General features: G+C 34.2%; 1 long non-coding RNA gene across 17 annotated transcripts in view; it reads right to left on the bottom strand.

Annotated features, from left to right (window-relative positions):
• The window catches only part of LOC116216567 (uncharacterized), a 488234-nt gene that overhangs the window by 221896 nt on the left and 241435 nt on the right, over nt 1-24903 (bottom strand). For all 17 annotated transcript variants that reach the window (XR_014883027.1, XR_014883040.1, XR_014883033.1 and 14 more), the window contains one exon: nt 10184-10248. This is a non-coding gene — a long non-coding RNA (uncharacterized LOC116216567). The remainder of the gene's footprint in view (nt 1-10183; nt 10249-24903) is intronic.

The raw sequence follows: 24903 nt of genomic DNA on the forward strand, positions 1-24903 counted from the left end.
AGATTGGCAGTCAGACAAAAAGGCATCTGACATGGAAGTTCATATGAAGCAAAGGTGTGTCACTGAATTCCTTTATGTGGGAAAAAAGACACACTTTGACATTCATCAACATCTTCTGAACATTTCTGGAGACCAAACAGTGAGCACAGTGAGGTGGTGGGTGGTATGTTTCAGCAGTGGTGACATCAATGTGATAGACAAGCCACGTTCTAGATTGCCGTACACAGCTGTCATGCACCACCAAAAAAAAGGCCATCTCAATCAGGTAATGGTGGTGACTGCTGAAGAAGTCTTTTGTAGCTGAAAATTTACTCCATCAAACAATGTTACTGTGCTCTGTTGTAGTTTCCACTGAAATAAATAGGAGGCACTACTTTCAGAGTAACCTACTTATATTTTGACTTACTGTAGTAAGACAAAACAGAATGTGAAAGTTTCATGAAAATGATTCCCAAATCAAAAATAAATTGACTTGTGCATTTTTTTCCTACAAATAAAATGAAAACAAAATTTGTCCTCATATACTCTCATTAGAAAACTGTCTTACAACATTGCAATCTGTCACCACTTTCAATAACAGCATTTCCTCCATTCTTTCTGATTGAGTTCTGCAGAATAACAGAACAGTTCACTTGCTGCAATAGATGATTGCAAAGTACAATAGAGCGGAACTGTGGCATCAATTAAAAACAAAACAAAACAATACAGTTGTTCCAATAATTCCTTGTTTCTACACTTCTGGAGACTTTACAAACTGTGGAAGCCATTGTAGGCTAGTAATGAGGTGCACTTGTTTGAAAACTGAAAGATCTAGATAAGACCCAATTTGGCACCTAGCATGCCATGCAATTCTGTGCAAACCACATAAACCTTTTCCACTGCAACCCATTTATGTAAGTGAAATAGTTATTTGTATCATTATCTCAATACTAACATATTCTTAATCCCAAGGAATTATGTGGAAAATATCTTACATGGCCTTCAGCAAAGCCATATTTTTTCATACTGCACTCATACAGTGCTTAGTGCAAAGATTCCCTACTTCACCTAAAGTTAACATAAAGTATGGATGCTGCAGTAAAAGAAAGAACACTATAGCATTAAAGAATGAAATGTCTTAGTTTGAAAAAATAGTAAAAGTGAACACTTTGCTTTTAATAGTAGCTAAAGCACTATTCTTTCAGTGAAAGCTGGTGACTGCATTAGTGAAATATAGCTGCCAGCTTTTGTCAACTTCAGCAGCACTGCAAGTTTGGATTTAATGAAGGCATTTTGGTCAAAACTATTTTTTCAGGAGGTGAAAGCACATACCTACAGTTTCAGAAAAGGCACTTTTTTTTACAGGAGGAAGAAGGGAGAAAGCATGCAACTGCATGGTAGAAGTGATGGCTAACTACATCCAGTTATTCAAAACCTACTTTTGATCCAGGGCATTTGGTGAGTAAGCCTCTTTAAAACTTTCTACACCTTCATAATTAAGGTTAGTCCCTTTCAATATATTAAAACTTATCTGGAGCAATTCTATCATGTCCAAAGTCTGATTCTAGAATAAATTCAAAATTTACCATAAACCCACTCTCCAGTATGCACCGGTAAAAATGACTCATTTGAATGGTACTCAATTGCTGTAATCATTTCAAAAGATGTCAGAAATAAAAGTTCACTCTGAAAAATAAAACAGCTGTCTGAAACCACACAAACAAATCTGGATGGGATTAAAACATCTTTTTCCTCTTTTTTATTTCCATTTTGAAGCTGATATTTCAAAAAGAAAACATTTTCTTAAAATACTCCAAATTTGAATTTTCCTCAGAGAATGTGTCTAAATTTTTAATTCGCTTCTACTTCATAGTTTTTGGTAAATTTTATGCCTAAATTTGGATCTTCAACAAATTGTTTTCACTGAATATCTTCTCCCCTGATTAGATAGGCAGAATCAAAATACAACACTGTTGTTTGAAATTAGTATAATGCAATCAGCTGAATAACAGCCTACTCTATATTTTCAATTGGAATATCTATAGCACAGACCTTGTAATGACATATCTATATAGAAAAATGCAATCTATTACATAATTATGAAGTTCTGTAAAACTTCCGTCTTTTAACGCTTAAACTTTGTAACACCTAAAAAGTCTTTTTGAGATCAGTCTGGCATTGGGTTCTGGTGCGTATGCAAAGTATAATCAAGGAGTAAAAGAAGCCAGAAGAAAGATTGTGACAGCAGTAAGACTTCTTGGAATGAGACACAACTGATGGGAAGGATTTTTCTTTCAATAGGCTCAACTATTCTAGAAAGACACACCCACACAGAGAAAAAAAATGAGTTGAGAAACAAACCACTACTATACATTACAAGTGCTCTGCTAGGAAAGAACTGAGAGGATGGTGATACTAGTTCCCTTTAATCACTGAAGGTCTTAAACAAAGAGACCCCTGGTATAACATGACTTGCCTTGCTTTCTTCAAGAAGCAGCAAACAAACCCTCATCCTAAACATACTAAGCTGTGTTTAAGACAAAATAAGGACATGGGACCAAAACACCAACAGAAAAAAAAAAACACCCTAAAAAACACAGAATTCAAGATGCTGATATCTATGTCATTTTCCTTTCCTATTGGACTCTGGATTTCTGAAGCTGTTGTCACTGGCTTTCAAAGCTAAAGAGCATGATTTTTTTTAGATATACGTTTTATTATACTGTTAGAGAAAATGGTAGATAGAAGAACATTTTTGAAAGGTCAAAAGCAATTTAGGTATTTTTCTAAAGGAGATGCTTCATCTAGAAAATGCACCCAAAATGCTGCATTCCAGAAGTTTATTATTTAAAGCTCTAATTTTCTTTCAAAACTATTTTTGTGATTGAAAATCATCTTAACTTTTAAAAGACGTAATTATTTAAAATAGACAAAAAAAAAAAGAGAGTATCGTTTTTGAAGACATTTTAACCAGTGATATTCACTCAGGGTCATTTGATTCATTTTATTCCTTCTCCAAGAAGGCATAAACATTTATCCAGAAACTGCATTGTTTCTCTAGCATCATTCTTGTGTAACATTCTGGTTTGTGTTGTATTAGTTCTACATTGAGAAAACTTTGCCACAAGCCCAGTTAAAAGTCCCGGTTTCTGGATATCAAAGCAATGGTTTCTCTGGCTCTGCACTTGAAACACTTATCATACAGGAGGGCTTTTGGGCTCAGATTCCCCCATGTTATTCTTTCAGAAACCTGGGCCAAACATACTGCCTCACCAGATCTACCAAACATGAATGAGTTTGCCTCCAGATGCCAAACTGCACTAAATACACATTTAAGAAAAAAAAGTTTCACATTCACAATCTCAGCTTTTAGAGTGATAAATGATATTATTTGCTACAAAATCACTTAAATTTTTTTCCATTTTCAGTTTCCTTATCAATGATACTAAAAAAAATAACAACAGCATCAAATCAAATTCTCAGTTTAAATAAATGTCATCAAAAGATCTACCCAATGGTTACTATATCCTACTTTAGTGTCTTATATTTTGACCTTTTACTGCAAATCTACTTCTACCACGCTCATCTATAGTCTGGTTACTCCACTTGATTCATGGCAGAATACACTGAAACCTTAAATCCTATCCCAGGTAGTCTGTTCAATGGTTCTTTTACCCACAGTGTCCTTTACCTCCTGCCTTTCCTCACTGAAGAACATCAGTTTATGTTTGAAACTGCTCAGTTCTCTTTTTAATTCCAGGATGAAGCTCTAAGGGAAACCTTAGAGATGCTGGACACAAAGAAAAGAGTGTGATGCAAAACAAAAACAAAAACAAAAAAACAACAGAACAAAACTTTTTTCTACAAATAATTGGGAAGAGGATGTTTTTTTTTTTTTAATAAATTTTTTACTTAAGACAGGAAACAGTTTGTTTCCAGATTAACTAAATAATAAATAATTATTATTAATACACTCTTCTTTCAATATAAAGATGCTTAAAGACTTTCCAAATATGAATTCTGCACTGGAATATCAGCTTCAAATTCATGTCATCAGTTACACCTGAAACACTACATAAGGAAAAAAAAAATCAATCATACACAATTCTATGACAAACAGCACACAGAACAACAGGGAGAATAAAATGTGTAGTTCCTTTCTTTGAGAATATACTTTTATTTTCATTTAATTTCATAATGGCAGAGACTTTATCAATCTTATAATTTCTGCAAATTCAAAAAAACATTCTCTGCATTCTCAAAAAAACATTAAATACTTTTATATAAGTGATATTCAACAACTTTTTGTTGTGAGTTTTTTGTGTGTATTTTTTTTTTTTAAGCTTTGGAAAAGTTTTTTAATAAGTTTCCTTAACATTTCCTTGCATTTTGCAGGAAAATGAAACCTACTATTCAATTAAAATTAGTCTTTCTTGAGCAAAAAGGCACCAAGGCACTTAATAATTTTTAAAGAAATATGCAGAACTAGAGGCAGTTTTAAGGTAGTAATATGGTCTGATAACTAGAACAGTTGAATTTCATTTAAGCTATATATGCTACATGGGCCAAATTACTTCTCACTTACTCAGCCTTCAATTTACGGAAAATGAAAGTTGTATTCTTTTAACTAAGTTTAAAAAAATCAAGTAAAACTTCCTTTGCAAATCTTGCAGATGAATTTATAGCATTAGGTTTAAATTCTGAGCATTGATTCACATCCTATTTAATTCAAGCTTGTAGAGCTGAAATTGCTGTTTGATCACTGTCATAAGAGAGGAAGGAAAGAGCAAACTGTATCCATATAATTAGTACACCGCAGTGCAGAAATATCACGAGCATACATTCATGGACTGTCTACAAGAAATTTGCACTTTGACAGACAATTAAGGAAAACCTTCGGTGAGAATTTTTAACTTCATTATCAGTTATGATCTCTAAAAAGACGTATGCAATGTTTACTGAGAATAATGATTCTCTGCCTTCAATTTAGCTTGAGTAAGAGAGAGTCGTACTTCACAAATTCAAGCAATACCCAGTGCCGAAGCACTTGGCACTAATTTAGAGCAGAGGCTTCACATGTAAGTTTAACTGCCCCATTTGCCAATCGCTGTTCTACAGCAGCTGTGGACAGTGGAGTAAGAAATTCTGTATTTCTGCTGTGTTCATAGTCGTGGGGTTCATCAATTGTAAATGAAATCATAGCTTCATACTCAACATATTCACCGAGTTAAAACATTTAACATCTTCCTTCTCCCTTCCCTGTTTGCTCCTGTTCCCGTCTCCTAAAGAAATACAGGACCAGGAGAGACAGAAGTGGCTTCCCAAAGTTTATCTCAACCTTTGTTTAATTCATGAGAAAAATTGAATTTAGGGGGCACTCCACATGAAATCTAAATTATTCAGCAGTTTTGGAAGGAAAAAAAAAAAAAAGAAAAAGAAAAAAAAAGATGATATGGCTTAATTCAGTCTCAGCTACTTGGCTTTGATCAATATGTCATACAATTCAAAAATAGAACACTGGTAAAGAACTTGTAGGTTCTTAGCACTCATCTCCACATTATTTAACTCAGACATTACGACACAAACTCAGTAAGAGATATTGAACAACACACGGTAACTAAAGTGGTGTAATTATTTACAGACCATTTCCTGGCTGTAAATATAAAAATCTTAAGCTCGTACTTTTTGTGCATTTGTTCATTACTAGAGTGTGAATGAACACCCCTAACAATAAGTTTCCTCTTCGGTATGAGTCTGATTTTCTCTACTTGCTCTGATTAACTTGATAGCATAGAGGTTTTTAAAAAATCCATGTGTTTAACATTCCCGTGTCAAAATTTTTATAGTTATGTTACATGCACAGTTTCGGGCAAGCCACTAAAAGATTAGAATTGCAAAGAATCGCAACTACAGAGCAAATACAGAATGTAGATGAGCAAGAAGATTTAAAATAGAACAATTGAAATGACGTTGATCCACTCAGACTGTGTAATTCAGGTAAATGTTAATTTTCATTCAATAACTACTATTTATTTTCAAAAGCAAAACTTTATTCCCTGTATGCTATGCTGAGAAATCTGGAATTTAATACTAAGCATTAGTATTATAAACTAAGAGTTTATAAGACACTTGTAATGTAACAAATTTTAGTTTGAGACGTAGACAGAAGTCTGGAGTTATCAGGAAGTTTAAGACTCCAGATCCTGCCCTGCTGATGCCCTCTCTGGCACAGTTGTCTTTCTGCACCTTATCCAATACTATGCTGAATAGTATCAAAGCACCACAGAATGAAACTAACGAAGCAGCCATCAAGGCATCATGTTTGCTTTGGTCTGAATAAGGTAAGGTCCAGAGGAGATAGAGAAGAAAGGCTATTGAAAGTATCTGAAATACATAATTCCAGTTGAATACCCACAGAGACACATAGCTAAATCAGCCCTTTCTGATTTTCCCTCATTTGCCCGCTGTCTCCCTCTGCATAACAATACCAAAAACAGTTGCCCTAATTCACCAGATGCCAAAGCAATTGCTTTAAGGTCTGGACAAAATTTCCTGCTTTGGAGTTTTATAGCCTCCAGTTATACTGGAGAAGTAAACAAATGTAATAAATAAGTTGGATCAGTTTGCATCAGGTGTTTTCAATGTTATAAAAAACTTTAACAACACATTGCTAGAAGGAGGCTTCAGGTAACCACAAATATAGGAGAAAAAAAAAAAAAAAAAAGACAGCCTGCCAATTCAAACATTGAAATTCAGTGTTTTTTTTTTCCATTTATATTTAAGGTAGCCTTTCACTGTTGGGTTCTAATTCAATTTGCACCAGACTCAATAGAAAAGCTGCCCCTTCTTTAAAGTGTTTTAGTGAAGATCTTCATAAGCACGCTTGTTAGAGTCACTTAGATATCTAAATCACAGAATGGCCTAGGTTTGAAGAGACCTCAAGGTTCATGAATCTCCAAAACCCTCTGCCATAGGCAGGGCTACCAACCCTCACATTTAATACTAGACCAGGCTCCTGTGGATTTCTCAAGCAGCTACATAAACATACACACAGAAATCTGGTACATTACAATTAAAGAACACAAATTTCTCATTTTATTTTACAGAAAATTCATGCCTTGATCCAAGCAAGCATTCAGCTTTCTGACAGAAGTGTATTTCCTTCAAATGAAACGCTAATAAACTCTTAAAAAACAATTTCATAGATCACTAACAGCCTACAATTTTTGCATTTTCTTCCTAAACAAAGCAACCATTCTGTACAGGAAATGCAACTGACTGACAGCAATGTTGCTCCACTCTCACAGGATTTGAGGGTCAAGTCCATTTCTCCAACTCTTGCAACCTCACTGATCATCTCTACAAGCAAAAGAACTGCTGCAGTGTACAACAGCCCTACAGAACTGCAATGGGCAGACACGGGGTCACAGTCTTTTAGGAAAGACAAGAGGCAAGATAGAAACCAGCAGTCTATATGTTGATCCATTTCAGTCACAGAAGGTTGCACAGGTATTGACAAAGAACTGATCAAAGTAAAGAATCAGCATATTCCAACTTCTTAGTGAAGTTCTGAAAAAATGTGGCAACAATCTCAACAGGGGAAAGACAGTTTGCACTACTGAACCTACTGCTACTATTTTCTCTCTTTGGCAGATAGATCAAGCAGTGTCCATATGTGCATCTGAATTTAATCAGCAGTTGAGTGAAAGGACACAACTACCACCAGAACTTCTACAGTTTCAGAGCTGACAGCGTCACCAGATTATTTCTAGCCTAGTCACCTACAGATCACAGCACCTTGCATATTGCATGTAAATGTATTTTCAGACAATAACTTCCCTTTAAAATAAATATTTCAGAAAGGAATCCAAGCCTTGTCTAGAAAGCCTCAAAGGCAAATCTCTTCTGATTTGTTAGTTTTTATTCTTCGCTCCCTCCTTTTTCCTGTTATTTTTGTCTTTCTTTATTCCCTCCCTCCTCCTCTGATTTTACATGTTAACTACTGCCTGTTTTCAAAAGTTACGCAGTCTAAAAGGTTGAGTTTCTCCAGCTGAAACAGGTGTACTCAAACTAATAAATACTGATTCATTAGTCATAATCAAAGAGCTCTCTATCACCTGCTATTATTCCTCTTTTACACTATAAGCAAGACATCTATCATTTACTAATTTTGCAGTTAACTGAATTAATCACAGAATAATTTAAGTTGGAGGGGACCTTCAAGATTATCTAGTTCCAGCCCCCTGCCATGGGTGGGGTTGCCACCAAAGAGTTCAGATTGAGCTGCTTACTCTGGAGCCTTTTTACACCATGATCGCTCTCTTCTGTTCTCTTCCAGAGGTCGTTTACTTTTTGAGATATTGTCTGTTACTCTACACATATAGCCTACAATCTTTTTAAGTTAGAGGTTATTTACATGCTTTTTTTTTTTTTTTTTTTTTTATGAGTGATAGAATATACGAGTAAAAAAGTCATGATATCTGTTTCTTTGGAGCTCAGTGATATTTTGTCATTGACACTAACTTTATGAAGGCTGTCAAATAGCTAGTTCTTAATTCATTTAACATCAGCTGTAATTATATTGGTTTCTAAAATGTTATTAGCAAAACACCATGTGATTCTACAATATCTTTACCCATCTGATTTCATTATCTCATGCATGTAAGTTTATTAAGCGAATGTCATTTTTCTTAAGACTTCCTGTTATAAACTGAATTCCTCATGAGGTTTTTTTATTCTTTTGTTTAGAATAGGTGCAACGAGACCAATCTACAAGTAGCTGTTTTTATCTGCCTTATCCTCTTCTTTCAGATATTCCTGAGCTTTTACCTTGTAACAACTCCCATTGAAAAAGAATGACAACTGATGGAGATTTCCCTTAACTTGTATTCTAGAAATCCCGGATCAGTCATACTAATTTAACAAAGTGAAATATCATCTTCTATGATAGAAGCTATAGCAGCATTCTGATGGAATGTAAGCACAGTCCTTCCTTTTCAATAAACTTACATGCAACTCTTCAAACAATTTTTTTAATTAACTTTTTCCACCTCCAAGCAGCAACTCCAGGCAAGTTAGGTAAAGCAACTCTTTCTGAAACTGTTGTGCTACGAATAATTGAAAAAATATTGTATATAATGGTGTATCAAAGAGTTTTCCATCTATAACCCAGAATCATTTTCCTGCATTCTCACTGTGAGATAGAAGAGGAGTAAGTAGCAGACTAGGTTGCATTAGGCTGTTTTTCTGTATGTTTCGTCTTTTTTGAATTTGATTCATTTTAAGGTCTACATTAGTAGGTGAAATTCTTCTAATTAAATCTTTTGTTTTTTAACACTTTTAGTTTCAGTTGATCAAGACATATCAGAATAAAGAAAAAACATGAATAAGAAAAAAATGTTTATCCTTAAAATATTCTCCCCTTTATAACAAATTAAACAAAAATAGCTGACAACATCCCGATCACTAAACACAGAAACAGAAGCTTAGCACAGCAGACATACTTTATAGCATTTTTAATAGCTGACTGTAGATTCAGTACCACTAAAATGTTATAATTCTTGAGCCAACCAATATCATACCATTAAAGTGCTTTATTCATTTATTCAAGTTGTTTCACTGACTTACTCCTTTGACATGTAAGCCATTACAATGTCAATTGCAATGTCTCCATATTATGATGTTACAGTAATTGCAGTCTCATACATTTCAATTTTTTTATGCTAATTTTTATTGCTTCACACAGCCCCTCTTCTGATTAGCTGCACTGTCTCAGACATTTCCACTAGCAGTAACCATTCCAGCAATACATAACTGCAGCTTATTGGCAAGAACTTAGACTTAGACCTGCTATTTACATCAAAATTAGTCCAAATCATGTTAGTTATATGAAGAAATTAATGATATTGACAGTAATTCCACCCTAAATACAATTTAGCATTAGAATTATGACTACATGGTAAATGGTGCAGGGAAGAGGGAAATCAATAAATTACATTCCAGATCTTAAACTGCAGCACATTTCCTCATACAAACAAAATAATTTTAAGTGTGACTTGTTTTCCAGACTGCAAGTTCTGTAAAGTCCTCAGTAGATAGAGGGAAGAGAGAAAAAGAGACCCCCCCATAGCTCGGTACTTGCACAGTACACGTACAGCAACATTTGGCTGAGCCAGTCAACAGACATACAAGGAATATAACTTACCCTGAAATCTTCCTCTTGCTCTTCTCTTTCTGTAATTCAGTCACGTTGTTAACTACATTTGCACGCTATAAGAGAGAGAAAAAAAGTGCATTTACTCACTAATGCTATACAATCTTTGTATATAAATATCCTACTTTCTGAATTAATGAATCAATCAATAAATGGTCAATAAATGGCCACTCGTGAACATAAGAAGTCAAAATGTAAGTCAGTGGAGTGAATTAAGTATAGAACAAAAGCTCTGTAATACTTCTTCTTATCTAAGTCAAACTCTTTACCCATTTTCACATACCAATTTTAGATATTTAGAAAGATCAATAAAAATTAGAGTAAAATATTCATTATTATTGATATTCACCTTATTGATCTACAAATGCAATAAGCAAATCAAATATGAAATCTAGCAACAAAACTGTTGATCTTTGGAAGTTGGCTGAAAAGAAAACTTTTTAGGACGTAAAGATACAGTATTTAGGAAAATATACTCTAACAATCTAAATCAAAAATTATTTTCACGATGAATTCAGTCCATAGAGTTCCTAAATAATCTGACTAGGTGATTTCTACATGACTATACATTCAGAGTGCAAATAACCATCTAAAAACAAATGCATAGAACACTAGCAGCCATTTAAGACCTATCACTTCTTGGTTCTTATGCTTCTGTCTTCAAACCTGTACATCAGGTTAAGGTCTATTTCGATAATGGAAATGGTTTCTGGTTCCACAGCCAGACTGTTTCAGACAACCACAAGATTTCCCTCCTCCTATTAAAACGTTCTCTCCCAGTAAGGACAGAGAAATTACATTCTCCAGGTTTTTCTGCTCCAGCATTCTCTAGAAGATATCTGAAAATAGATACCTATTTCTATTACATACTGTAGACAAAATTTTACTCACCTTGCTATTTTTCATGCCTTCATTATTCACTAATCCCATGACTAAGCTAGAGGTCCCAACATCACAAATTGCTCCAAGCTCCCAGAAACCTCCAGTTTAGCACAAGCAGAGTAGCGCTCTGTGCAATCTGCAGACTTTTTTTCTCTGTTAGATAACTACAGGCTACTTTGTTTCTCTTGATCTCTTTTTCCCTGCAAGGATGGATGAAGGCCATCATCAGGCGCTCTCAGGTGGCCCCACAGTTTGGAAACCTGTATTCAGGGGCAACAGATTCCCATTCCAACACCAGCTGCTGCAAAATTAGTTCACCTAAACTGAATGATCCCAATACCAAACTAAATTGTCAAGCATTTTAATTTGAAAATCATTTCCAAAAATATCAAATTTAGTTTCCTATTGTAAGAAGGCGGCTGTAAGACTTGTATTTCCCAATTAGATTGAAATAATTCAGCAACAGCACTTCAAACTCTTTTAGCCCAAATGTTCCATTGCTCCCAGTATACCATTAAAAATCATTCCATTGCATCTGGTCATTTATTTTTCCTCAAGTGTCAAAGCCCACAGTGTAGCTGCCACAGCAAGAAAAAGTTAGAAAAAGCAAAAAACTGCCGCTATGAGTACCATAAAGCACATGTATAAGGAAGAAGTATCAAGTCTACAATCAACTATTCACGAGATATTAGAAATGAATTCTCTGTATGTCACAAGCATCATTCATTCTCAAATTCTGAGGTTGGACTTGATGATCTTGAAGCTCTTTTCCAACCTGAGCAATTCTATGACTCTGCACTTTTTCATTAAATTGCGTCTCTTAATATGAACAGTCTTTTGTCTCAAGAAACAATACTCTGTACTTCATGATTCTAGTGAGAGATGAGAAAAGACTGAATCAAGCTGGTTACATTTCAGGTGTGTCAGGCTGCATTTAGAAGGTAATCCAAACAGTTCAAAAGAGTTATAAAAGAGTCAGGAATATTATTTCAAGTTAACCTTCAGTTCGTTGGGTTTTTTTTTCTCCTATAGAAACAGCACAGCATTATTATTTTTTCATTTTAAGATTTTCTTCATCATTAGCTGTTTAGTTTTTAATCACTAAACGTTTGCAAAAGTTACAAATTATTCCTGGTTGCTATTTCATTTTTTTTTTCTTCAGGAAATGCATTACTTGTGTACCCTCACTGTACTCATGCAGTATCATTAATAGCATTGCACATAGGCTCACATTCACTATAAAATTAGTGCCACCAGTGGGGATGATTGAAAATTAACTGTTGAAACCTGGATGTGTGGTCTAACTGACCAGTATCGTTACAGTCTTCCAAGGGATCCCTATCTCTTTCATTTAGACTTTGAGATTAGGAATAATAGTTTTCATTTTATAAGTACACAATGAGATCATTTTAAGTTAAACCCAGAGTGTTCCATGTGAATTGTACATGAATGGCAATGAGTAAATGCTGAACAATTTCATTAATGATTAAGCTGACAAAAAACAGGAATAAGTTCATTCCATTTCAAGTAAACCCAAATACATCACTACTGACCTACAAGAAGCATGAAACAGTCTCATTCTCTAATTCTGTATGTCTTGGTTTAGAGACCAGCCTGCAGAACACTGGAAAAAATTCTGCTTACAAGGTTGGCTTTTTTGCTCGCAGTTACCTTCCTTGGAAGTACTAAGGAACTGTTTTCCAGATAAACATGACAGAGCTCAGATTCTTTCCTTACAGCCTATGTATTGAAACCTTCCACTGTCTGCCTTTATCTACCACTATTCTACTTACTTAAAAAATAAATAAATAAATAAAAAATACAGAAGTGCAAATTGTTTCTTTTTTTAAATTTGAGTACTTGCAGTGACTGGAGTAATTTACCCTTAAGTAAACTGGGCTAATAAAGTAGTTTAATCATTCAGCAGGTTCGCTATCTGTATATGTATTTAAACCAAGATTATTATGAAAACAATCTTCTCCCTCTCTCTATTATGATTACAAAGCCATTCATACTTCCTGACAGACCAATAAGGTTGTTTTTTTCTGCCCATTCTAATAATGCAGCTATTTTCTGGTAGTTCTCTGAAACAGAAGACAACTAATCAATTTCTGCTAATTTGATAAATATAATAAAATCAATCAAGCATTATAAGAAGTGGACAAAATACACTGCTCTAAATGCAAGCTCATTTATTCTAGGCACTCTGCTTATAACTGAACCACAGAAGGAATTAATTCCATGTCCTCAATAACCATGTTTTCTATAGAAGAAGGCCCTTACAAAAGATCATACGTTCCAAAATAGTTGTAACTTTATTCTGAATCACACAGTTAAAACCTTATGACTATTCAAATGCTCTCAGTTTATTATTACCTACACATACGACCTAACTCAAATCTAAAACAAAAGCTAATACTGATTCTGAATGTTGTATATTACTCACATGACTGTTTTTCTGTGTTAGAAATGTATAAGCTAGAGTAGGAGTAAAAAGGCTAAGTAATTTTTTAATTGGAACTACAAGGTAAATAATCATAATGAGGTTCACGTATCCCAGTGATAGCTATTGCTAAGATCTTAAGGGTAAAAACATGCCATACACTCAGACTTTCTGAATATGGTTGTACTTGACCTTAAGAACAACTAAGAATCTATGAGGAACTGTTTAAATGCATAACCATTTATTATCACGTACAAGACATGTTCAGAACATTTTGGTTTGTATGTTTGCAAAGTTCATCAGTAGAGACCCTGCTAGTGAAAGAGTCAAGTTCATACTGAGTTAACTACAGTGATAATTTTTTTTTTTTTCAGAGACAAAAGATGGCATTAACACAATCAAGGGGAATCAGCAACCCCAGTTAACAAGAAAGACTAGTTTAAGGTAAGAAAACTGGCAAGACTATCTTCTAAATAAGAAAAACATAAGTTTGGTAGACAAATATTAAATCTACTTCCACCTGCAAGAGGACTTCTAAAAGGAGTTTTGCTATTAAAAGGATCATCCCTTGGTGCGTATGACTGCTGATGTGAGGCATTAGAAAGTGTCTGAGGAGATGGATGATAGCACAACTTCTTCATCCTAAATCGCATTTGTTCTTTCATCTCTTCAAGCACCTTCTAGAAAAGATTTTTAATCAAATAAATATCTTCATTTGTGTGACAATCTGCATTACGAGCAATTACAATGTAAAAATGATAGTGGAACTTATCACACCGAAAGGCTTACTTTATCTATAAATCAGGACACTGCAGTACCATGACAAGTGCCCAGATCTCCAGCAATGCTTGAAGGTGACAGCAAAAGTGGTCCTTGCATCCATCACTCAACAACAATCAAAATATCAGTGTGCTATTCCCCAGGAAAAGGAGAGGGCACAGTGCAGCACTAACTCCACCTCTCACGCCCACCACACACAGTCAAACTGAAACCCACTTGTCTTATATGTTACTGGTGCCTGTGCCACTTGGTGAGTAAAATGCACTGATTGCCAATATTTCAGCCTACTTGATGTCATCTCAAAGAAAAAAAAATTGTGGATGAAGGAAGAGCTTTCAACAAAAATGAGCAGATGAGTAATTTTTGTGGAGACAATATAGCATTAATCTATGCTTAATCGGTAAGGAAGAAAATCGGTTCTCAAAGACTACAATTTGAAAATTAAATGCAAAAACATGCTGCCAGATTCAACGTATATCAAGGAAAGTTTGATAAAGACAAAACAATGGAAGTGAGAAGTCTGTCATCTCAAGAAAGTTTTTTTGCTTTTTTTTTTTTTAATTACTACTGAAGTGGGTTTAATTATAAAAGCTACTTATGTGGTAACAACTTTGCAAGAAAAATCAAAAGTGGTGAGTTTATTATGCAATATATAGAGAGCATAGCAGACATAATTTGTCCTGATTAAAAAAAAAAAAAAAAAAAAAAAAGCATTTTTCTAAAAAACATTAGTCACCAGAATATAACCCAGCAAATGCAAGAAATAGGAAAAAATTATCAAAAAAAATTTGGAGAATAAAGCTGCTGTCAAATTTTAAGCTGTTGTGATAGATGAAAGTACTGATGCTACAGATATGGCTCAGCCTGCCATTTTTATTAGAGGTGTTGATAATGAATTGGTGCCACTGAAAGAGACAACTAAATCTCTTGTTTTGTATCAAGCAGTAAAAATCACATTAAAGCAAAGCAACGTTTTTAAGCCTCTGCCAACATACCGGATATAGCTACTGATGGCATCCCCATTGAGGAATGATTAAAAAAAAAAAGGACTTAAAATTAATAGATAATAGATGACGCTATTGCTGCTAGCAACTCAAGTTGGATGAAATATCACTGTATTGTACATCAATACAAGTTACAAGCAAATGCTTTAAAAATTGACAACATCGTGCAAATCAAAGCTGTGAATTTCATGAAGTCCAAGGGACTGAATCATCACCAATTCCAGAAGTTGCTTAAAGTATGGACAATAATTATAGGAGTATAATTTACTTTTCTGAAGAAAGGTTGCAAAGTTGGGGTAAAATGCAAAAGCAATTTTAGTATGTGTAAATTTAAATCAAATCATTTATGGAATCAGAAGAAAAAATTGGGCCCAAACATGAAGATGAAATCTGACTCACAAACTTTAGCATTTTTATTGAATTTGATTGTTCATTTAAATGAGTTAAAGGTGTCTTCAAAGTCAAAAATCAACTTACTTTACATTCCAAGCCATAACTGCATTAACAAAGAAACTTAATGGCAAGTCAAGTTATGGCAAATAATTTCACGCATTTTTGTGAACAGTAGATGTGCAGCCTGTTTTATTCAAAAAATTTGGGAATAGGTTTCAAGTTTGCTAAAAAAAATCAATTTTTTGTTCTATTTGAGACTTCATCAGCAGTTGACCTCTGAATTTTCCCATAAAATGTATAGAGTTGCAATCAGATATTCAACTCAAAATTTCATTGTGTTTCTTTACCGGACTTCTGTAAGACCTGTCTTACCAAAGAAAATATCTCTCACTTCACAATTGCACCTTATTCATGTAATCTCTTTTGGGAAGTATGTACATTTGTGAACATCTATTTTCAAGGATAAAGTACAGAAAAATTTCAAAAATCCAATGGACACCTCGAACTCAGTAATAATTGCAACCACTTTCATCACATCACATTGATGTATTAGTTTTAAGAAGCAGCCAAATATCCCAATAGTTTTATGTTTTTGTTACCTTTTTTAGTTTTAATAAAAAATATAAAACAAGTTTTGTTATCAACTTTGTTATAAAAAAATATCATACAGTTAATGTATATGTGGCCCAAGACAATTCCTCTTCACGCAGTGTGGTCCTAGAAACCCAAAAGGTTGGATACGCATGTTTTAAGTGGTTAAAAGAAAACAAAGTTATCACAACTAATCTAAATCTGCATTTCAAAGGATCCCTGTTTAACAGGGAAATTTTTTTAGCATATCATGGAACCTTAGAACCAGAAAAACACATTCTTTAAAGAATACATGAATATTCACTGAGCTATTAACTATTGATGAAGTTATCAAGGACAGTGATGCGACACCAAAAGAAAACCAAAAGCACCACAGCCAGAGCATGAAAAACAGATACAATGAATGGTTCATACTGAAATCTCAAGAAGAATGTCTTCTGCAAATATATTGTAATCTTTACAGTTTGAATTTTTGCATAAAAGAATAACAATACTATGCTGAAAATGAAACGCAAAACAAGAAATACACAGACAACTAGATAAAATTATTCATCAAAAAGAAAATGATGTTCTGTGGGAATGTTTTATTGTAGCCTGGAAAGACAACCTAGAATAGGTAGAAAACTTTGATACAAGTTTTTGAGACAGAACAAAACAAGAATTCCTTTTAATCTCTTTTTATGCTGCCTAGTATATTAATGTGCTTCTTAGTATAAGCAACTTCAAATAACGATGCATTAATAACAGTCATTTAATATACATTAGCATGTTTGTAGATGTCTTGTAATTATCTTTAGCTGATCTGAGGGGTGCTCATTTTTCTAGATAAAATCACATTCTTAAGAACTCAACAAAATGAAACTTAAAAATAAAACCTACAATTAAGAAAGACAGGCAGAATGGTACAGTTAATAGTGTACCTTCCCTCCTTAGTTTACAAAATATTTTGTCCTTATTCAAGAGGGTCAGTGCAAAAGAAAAGGAATAGATGGGAAAAACCTCCACCAGTTCTGTAAAACAAACAGGTTATTTCTGTCAGTCCCAAAGAAATAGAAGAAGGGCAATTGTAACACAAACATAAATTCAGTGTAAATATAAAGTCTTCTCTGTCACAGTTAAACCATAAATTTAGTCAAAGCAGCTTTGGGGAAATCAACTTTTTGTCAGTCAATACAGGACCACTTGGGAATGCCATTTGATCATCATACAGTTAGAGAAGCTAACCTGATACTTTAAACTGTCAGGAAGCTAAATTAATCATCTCCTTACAGTATTCAAGGGTCCATGCTTTTGCTATCAGTTACTCAATCCATGCATTAAAAAAAATAGAGCTTAGCTCTATTGAAGGCACTGCAGAAGGCACATGCTTCAAGATTGACTTTGCAGGCCTCACATAGAAGAAAAAAAATGAAATAATATAGCAAGAGAAGCTATCAAAGAAATGGCATGCTGATTTTGAATTTTAAGAGGCTTACTTTGGAGACCCCTTTTACTTATTGTGTTGATAGTAAAGCAAAGAAAATGTACTGAGTTCTTATGTAAGACATACGTAGCAAAACAGTATGGAACAAGTCAGTTTCTAGGAAGTCCTTCCTATTTTCTCTTACATGATACCAACTCCTTAAAGAAATATGCCTTAACACCATACAAGTACCTAAAAGTTTAGCACATATCTTTGCTCTCATGAATCTTTTACTCTAATTGTTCCTACAGTTTCCTCTTACAAAAGAGAAGGTTTCCCACTCAGCTAAACTATTTTGAGATAATTTCTGCCAGTTCCTCTTAGACAGTTCTCTCTCTTTTCTCAATCTCCAAGAGCATCAGTGCTCATGCAGCAGTTCCAAGCAAGGCAGTAGGCATTTCCCAAGGGGAACTGGGCTCCCCACTATGGCAGAATCACAGAATTGTAGGGGTTGGAAGTGACCTCTGGAGATCATCAAGCCCAACCCCCTGACAAAGAAAGCTACCTACAGCACGTAAACCAGTTCAGCCTGTGCAAAGAAACATAGGCAGAGCAATCTGACTGTCCTGCTCCTTTTGAACACTAAGAAAGTAAACCTTTCTTCCTTTACATCTATTGCCATCATTTAAAACATGCTTCTCTGTTACTAGTCAATCATATCACAAACTTGGGTTTAATTCCTTTACTGAAAAGGTCTAAAGCACGCATGAAACTCATTTAGAGTTGTTTGTCTAGACTTTCACAATCCACATAATGTCTATGCAGATTCTATTTTGAAACAGTCAAAATTATTGAATTTAAAATCTTTTCCAGTCTCATTATTTGGTCAACATTCAATAATTATTATTGTTAGAAAAGCCTTATGCAATAGTACTAATTTTGACCTTGGCTTTCTACCTAGTAGCCAAAGAATTAAGTTCCAGGACTTCATGACCATTCTTTATTCTCAGCATGTCCCATAATAAAATAAGGGCAGAGGAAGATTTCAGAGGATGCATTTGGGAAGGAAAGTCTCAGCCACATTAACTCAAAGTTTGTCCAATTTTAATTACAGTGTTTGAAATTAGATAACAGTGCCATAGAAAGAAATTCACCCAAGTGCCAAATGTGTTTATAATTCACCACAATATCCTTACATCCTGCTGTTCAATTTGCAATAATTTTTCATTTGCCAGCCAGTAATACCACCCTAATCACCTACTATATTTGAATTTTTCCCCTAAGAATTACATGCTTCATGCTATTAGCACTCCTGTACAGTACTGTAATAATAGTTTCATATCTTTAATTTAATTTTCTAGCAAGAAAGAAGCATCTCAAAGTGTAAAATTTAACAGTAAAAAGAGAAAATTAGAAGTTTAGACATAAAGCCTCTGAAACATCAAAAGTTGAAAAAATTGAGTGAGAATTATTTTCTTAGTCAATGACAAGCCCATATTTCTACAAGTTCTATTTGGAAGAGCATAAGCTGACTTTTTATAAATCTGCTTGAGTGAAGCAGCTATTAGGAGCCTCAGGTAGTCTGACATGCACTCAGAATGATACACAAGTCCAAAAGAAAAAGAGCGAGGAAAACATAAAAGGAAAGTAAAAGAAAGGCCTCTTCTCTCAAATCATGCTTTGTTAATATCTGTCATGGATTAGTTATATCACTTTTAGGTTTAGAATACAAAAGCTTTGTTGGAGGGAACCTTCAGTGATCAGTCAGCCCAACTGCCTGACAGCTTCCGAGCTAACAAAAGTCTAAAGCATATAAATGAAAGCATTACCCAAATACCTCTTGAGCACCGACATGCATAGGGTATCAACAACTCCAATAGGAAACCTGTTCCAGTGTTTGACCACCATCATGGTGGTCAACATGAATGTACAGTTTAAATCCCTCCTGGCACATCTTTGTGTAATTCCCATCCTACCATCAGATCCCAGGAGCAGAGACCATCATTACCTTCTCTGCCCTCCCTACTCAGAGAGCAGTGAGGGCACTTCTTGGCCTCCTCTTCTCCAGGCTGAGCAATGCAAGTGTCCTCAGCCTCTCCTCACAGGACATGACTTCCAGAACCATTTATCAGCCTTGGTGCCCTCCTCTGGAATCTTTTGAGGATTTTAACATCTGATCCACAGTGAGTTGGGTTTGTATTTTCCGAAATGGATAGCACGTTTGGTCAGAAGTGACTTGGTGTATCTATCAGCTTCCACGCTCTCCTGAAGATTCAGTTGCTTTCTTTGCTTGCAAAGTTGCAGCCATTTGTACCAAGGAGGAAGCTATTTCCATCCTAGACTTTACCTCTCCGGTTGAGGAGTTGGTTTTCACAAAGTTTTTCTCTGATTTCCAAGATACTACAATTTTCATGTATCATTTATAATATAAGCCTGATAAACAACTTCTAGATTTACAACATCTTTTTATTAGTACTACCACGACCAAGCAGGCAAAATGCTGCATCAAATTTGCAAAAAATCTCATATACGTAGATGTTACATTGTAAAAAAGACTGCACTTTATATACCAAGTGAAGGAGTGAAAATTGCTTTTTAACAAGAACTAAAGAAATGTCTGGAAAAAAAACCAAGCTTTCTGAGATATAAATCTGAAAAATATAAACCTATAGTATTATTTTTCTCTGGTTTTAGTATTTCTGTTTTTTTCAGTTTCCATTACATTCCACTTCTAAGTATTGTAGCACAATCATATATTTTATAACTTCACCACTTACACTTCAGGGTACTGAATTCACTTCTACCGAAGAGCACTTCGCTCTGCTTTATCAGTTTGAATTACTGCTCAGAAATATTTTGTGACATATGATGCACTGCATAACATTCCTGAAGTACAATGCATCTGTTTATTTTTTTTTTTAAGGTTACTTGCTATTTTTTTTTTCCTTTTTCTTATTACAGCAGCTTGCTTTCTATTTTTTTGATTACTGCCTGTTTCCTGGAGAACTTCCAATCTTTGTTCTTACAACACAGCATTTCTAAACTTTCTGAAATAAATGCAAAGACTCAGTTTTAAAAGATATTATATTAGCTCCTAACACTTATTAAGCTTGTTATGCTACTCATAAAGAGTAATTAATGAAAGGACTCAACCTTATATCTTCTATTTTTCCTTTATTAATAATCTTTATTACACCAACTTAGTCTAATGCATACATGGAATAGACACATCCCGTTTACTTTTTCAATTTTTCTATTCACTTCTATCAACTTTGCCACTGAATTAGGTGAAAAATTCACTTAATCACAATGAACACTGGATTGTTTGTCCCTAATAATCAAAGGCAGTTAGCTCAATTGCATCATTTTATTCCCAAATCTAATTGTTTTATTTGTTTTGCAAAACCTGGCTGGCCTCAGTTCTCTATTTACAAGTTGTTTTTCTGAAGTGTACCTTGCTACATTTATTATTACTCAAGGTGTGCAAGCATAGTTTAAATATTAATAAAAAGAATTGTTAGCCATATTAATATACTCTTAAGTAGTTTAAAGAACAATTTTACTTGAAATGAGATATTGAAAATGTTTCTGCAGAAATCCAAGTACACATTTTTAAGTTATTAGTACCAAGGACACATTTAGCTACACCATCTGAAATTCATTGGGATGGGAAACATTTTAACAAAATACCTTACAGAAGCTGTATTTTTTTGAATACTCAACCAGCCTTACCATTTCAAAATATAGCATTAGGTCTGCTTTTTCATGGAAACGTAACTAATGACAGCAATACTTAAGTCTGATGAATTACCAAAACACCAACCTCAACGTTGAAGAAAAATCATTTGTCAGTTGTTTGATGCAATAGGATATCTATTATTAGCAATGATAAATTGATAGGAAGCCTTCTAGTTATATCCAAAGTCCCAGTAAAGACTGATTACAGAAACACCATATGGTCTTCTCCTTCAAGTTATATTAGGGGCTGCATTGTTTGATAAATGTTTGCTTATTATAGACAGACCTTTATCAGGAAATGTCAACAGAATCTGGGAATCAAATCCTACCTGCTTCTCCCTTAAATTTCCTTACAATTATTCAATAAATTGAAATTGTCTGGAATATTCCACTGATTACTCCCAAGAAGAGGCCAGTGTTTAATAAATGTTGGGAGACTATTGCATTAGCAAGTTTGATTTTCTATACACAGAATAGGGAATAGCCAGCTTTTAAAGTAAAAGAAAACCTTAGGAAATATTGATTATTTTTAATGTAAATCACTATAATTGGCTTTGTACAGGTATGTATATTTCATAAAGATCATCTCCATAAAACCCTATATGCTTTCACACACTAGAGAATCATGCTTAAAACACTTCAAGACATTGCCTAGAATTTGCTCCTAGAAATCTGAAAAGCTACACTGCATTGTCTACCTAGTTTACAGCCAGTGAATCATAACATGTTCTTAAATGAGGAAAACTTCACTGGAACTGAGATTAAAAAAAAAAAAAGTACAGTAACAATTCTATTCTTTGAAATTGGAAACCTCCCTGAAGAAACAAGGCGTCTTGCTATCTGCCCAGCAAATAGTCTCACAGGTACCCCACTGTCCATCTGATTGTAAAAGCCTGGGAATTTTCAATCAATCTAATTGATTGATTTACTTGAATATATTCGCTTTCTCCCTTGTGTTCTGTTGTCAAATGCTTATTCCTAAAATTGATACGAACTCTGATTTTATAAGATATAAAATACAATCGACAAATAGCAAAAATGCATATCTTTGCAGAAGTCTGATCCCAAATCAGCCAGTAAGTAAATCTGGCTGGCTTTGGATGGTTTTCTAAAAGAGAGAATTGGAAATTCATCACCCTCATCAAAAACATTTTTCTGACACGTAGATAGAAACTTCATTGAGGTGACCTCAAGGAACTTGCCTTAGTGGTGACAATGAGTTAAATCTTATTAGAAAATGAGATTGTTAATGTGCACTTTAACACACAAAATTTGAAAGTTTAGAACAAACTTCTACAATAGCTTGAAATAAACATAGGAATTACTACCAAAGCAAATAAGAATGAGTAGCATTCACAATTTGAAAGCTAGATGCAAAATATAGTTCTCAATTTCTTGAGACACTTGATGACTGCCATAATCATATGCTTAAATACTGGGTGGAATTTCAAACATGACAAAGCCTGAAGTTTTCCTTTCACCACTTATGTAATAAATAATCCTATGGAAGCTGTTAAGAAAAAGGGAATACTTATTTTTTCCCTGCAATAATAGATAGAATACTGGAACATGAGGAGTAACAGAAAAGAATTACCTGAATTTGTCAAGTGCAGTTACTATGAGTGCTCAAATAGCTTGATCCTCAGATAGAGAATAGAAACTGTATAGAAAAAAAAGTTACCAACATTTGTGTCTATAGCACGAGTGTATCAATTGATAGATGCCTTGTAATTGCATCAAAACCAAGCTATAACCTAAGAAACTGACTTTCTATATTGAATGACACCAAGAGAACTTCCCTGTTGATATACTACAGGCAGACATAAATGAATTCATATAGAACAAAGCTCATATAGTTTAGAAGTAACCAGGTTTGAGAAACAGTTTAACTAATAGTGGTGTCACAGTAAATACTGTTAATGCAAAGATGCGTGGCATGCTAACAGAAAAAGATTCTATTTTATACAATATATAGTACCATGAAGACACAATGTCAATTATGTTCTTTAAAATCCCACTTTAAATGATTAAAATATACCTGAGAGATAAACAGACTGATCTGAAAAAGAAAAAGAAATTATTAACAGAACTGCATTGATTCACATCCTAAAACTATCCCAACACATTTGGCATAATCAGTTCTTGCTTTGTAGGAGGATATTATTGGATTAGATTGGTATAGACAGCTTTCTATATAGCATGACGTAGCATGTTATTAAAGGTGAGTCATAGTGACAGTTTTTATTAAGACTGTTGCTAGAAACTATCTTCAGTTGATTAGAACACCCTGATACTGACTCCTATTTTTTCCCTTATTGTTCTGTGACAGGTAAAACTTTGTCAAAGAATTAAAACAAGACCATTGTACACATACATTTCCAACTCCTTACCCTGCCCAAGAAAAAGATAATTTTTAAACAAGTCAACATAAAAGTGAGGTTTTTGAATGGTTTGTTGGTTTTTTACTTATTTCTGAAACAGGGAACACCGGTATCACTTTTTGTGGGGATTTTGTGCAATTTAAACCATATTTATAAGAATTTGTAAAAATACACAGCTGTATCACACAGTCAATGACACAGGTGGGAACAACTATAAAAAACTTAGCCATGTTTACAAGTCCTACCAACTTGCTGAAAATCTGCATTAACACCTTGTCAGAAATGTAACACTGGAAGATCTTTAAACATTGTCTTCCCTGAACAAAATTGTATTTCTTCTTGTGTTACAGATATCAAAGGGAGTTATTAGAGAAGAAGAAATCAAAGAATGGAATTAATTTACGTCATTATTATTTACCCTTTTTTTTTTGCATTTATTATCTATTTATTTTACAGTTCAGTGCAACCCTGCACAAGTTTTTGCAATTACAGACAAAATGTGTCTGTACTGTGAGCTTATGCAAAACTGTGCATACGAATTCACTTAAAATATATAACCAAAATTTGTGAGAGAGGTATGAGATGCTCTCTGAATGTTATAGACCATCATGGGTTCTGCTTACAGTTCTGCAAGCTACACTTGGGCCAAGTTAAGGATTTTATTAATGCAGATCTAAAAAGCAGCATTTTTTTTTTATATATATATTCTTTGAGAGCTTTTACATAAACACACGTGATAACATTCTCAAGTAGTACATTTTTTCTGTGTTAAGAAGTGCTAAATTTGTTTACTGTAACATCATTTGCTTGAACAAATGTTCACACTCTGGATGGGCACAACTACCTTTTAACAGACACTTAATACAGCTGCACTAGGATAGATAACTGCACTGGGATAGATAACTGCAAGGGACTCCTCTTAAAAGCCCTTATCTATTGTTGCTTTGTTTCACAAAAGACCTGTAGTGTCTGGGTGGTGTGAGGGGGGGGGAAAAAAAGGAAGAGGTTGAATTAAATCTAAACATAAACGTTAATTGGTGAGGTTTTTTTTTTTTTTTTTTTTTAACCAACACAAGGAAAGATTACAAACAAAGATG

Source organism: Meleagris gallopavo, chromosome 4, assembly GCF_905368555.1.
Source record: "Meleagris gallopavo chromosome 4, MGAL_WU_HG_1.1, whole genome shotgun sequence".
NCBI lineage: Eukaryota > Metazoa > Chordata > Aves > Galliformes > Phasianidae > Meleagris > Meleagris gallopavo.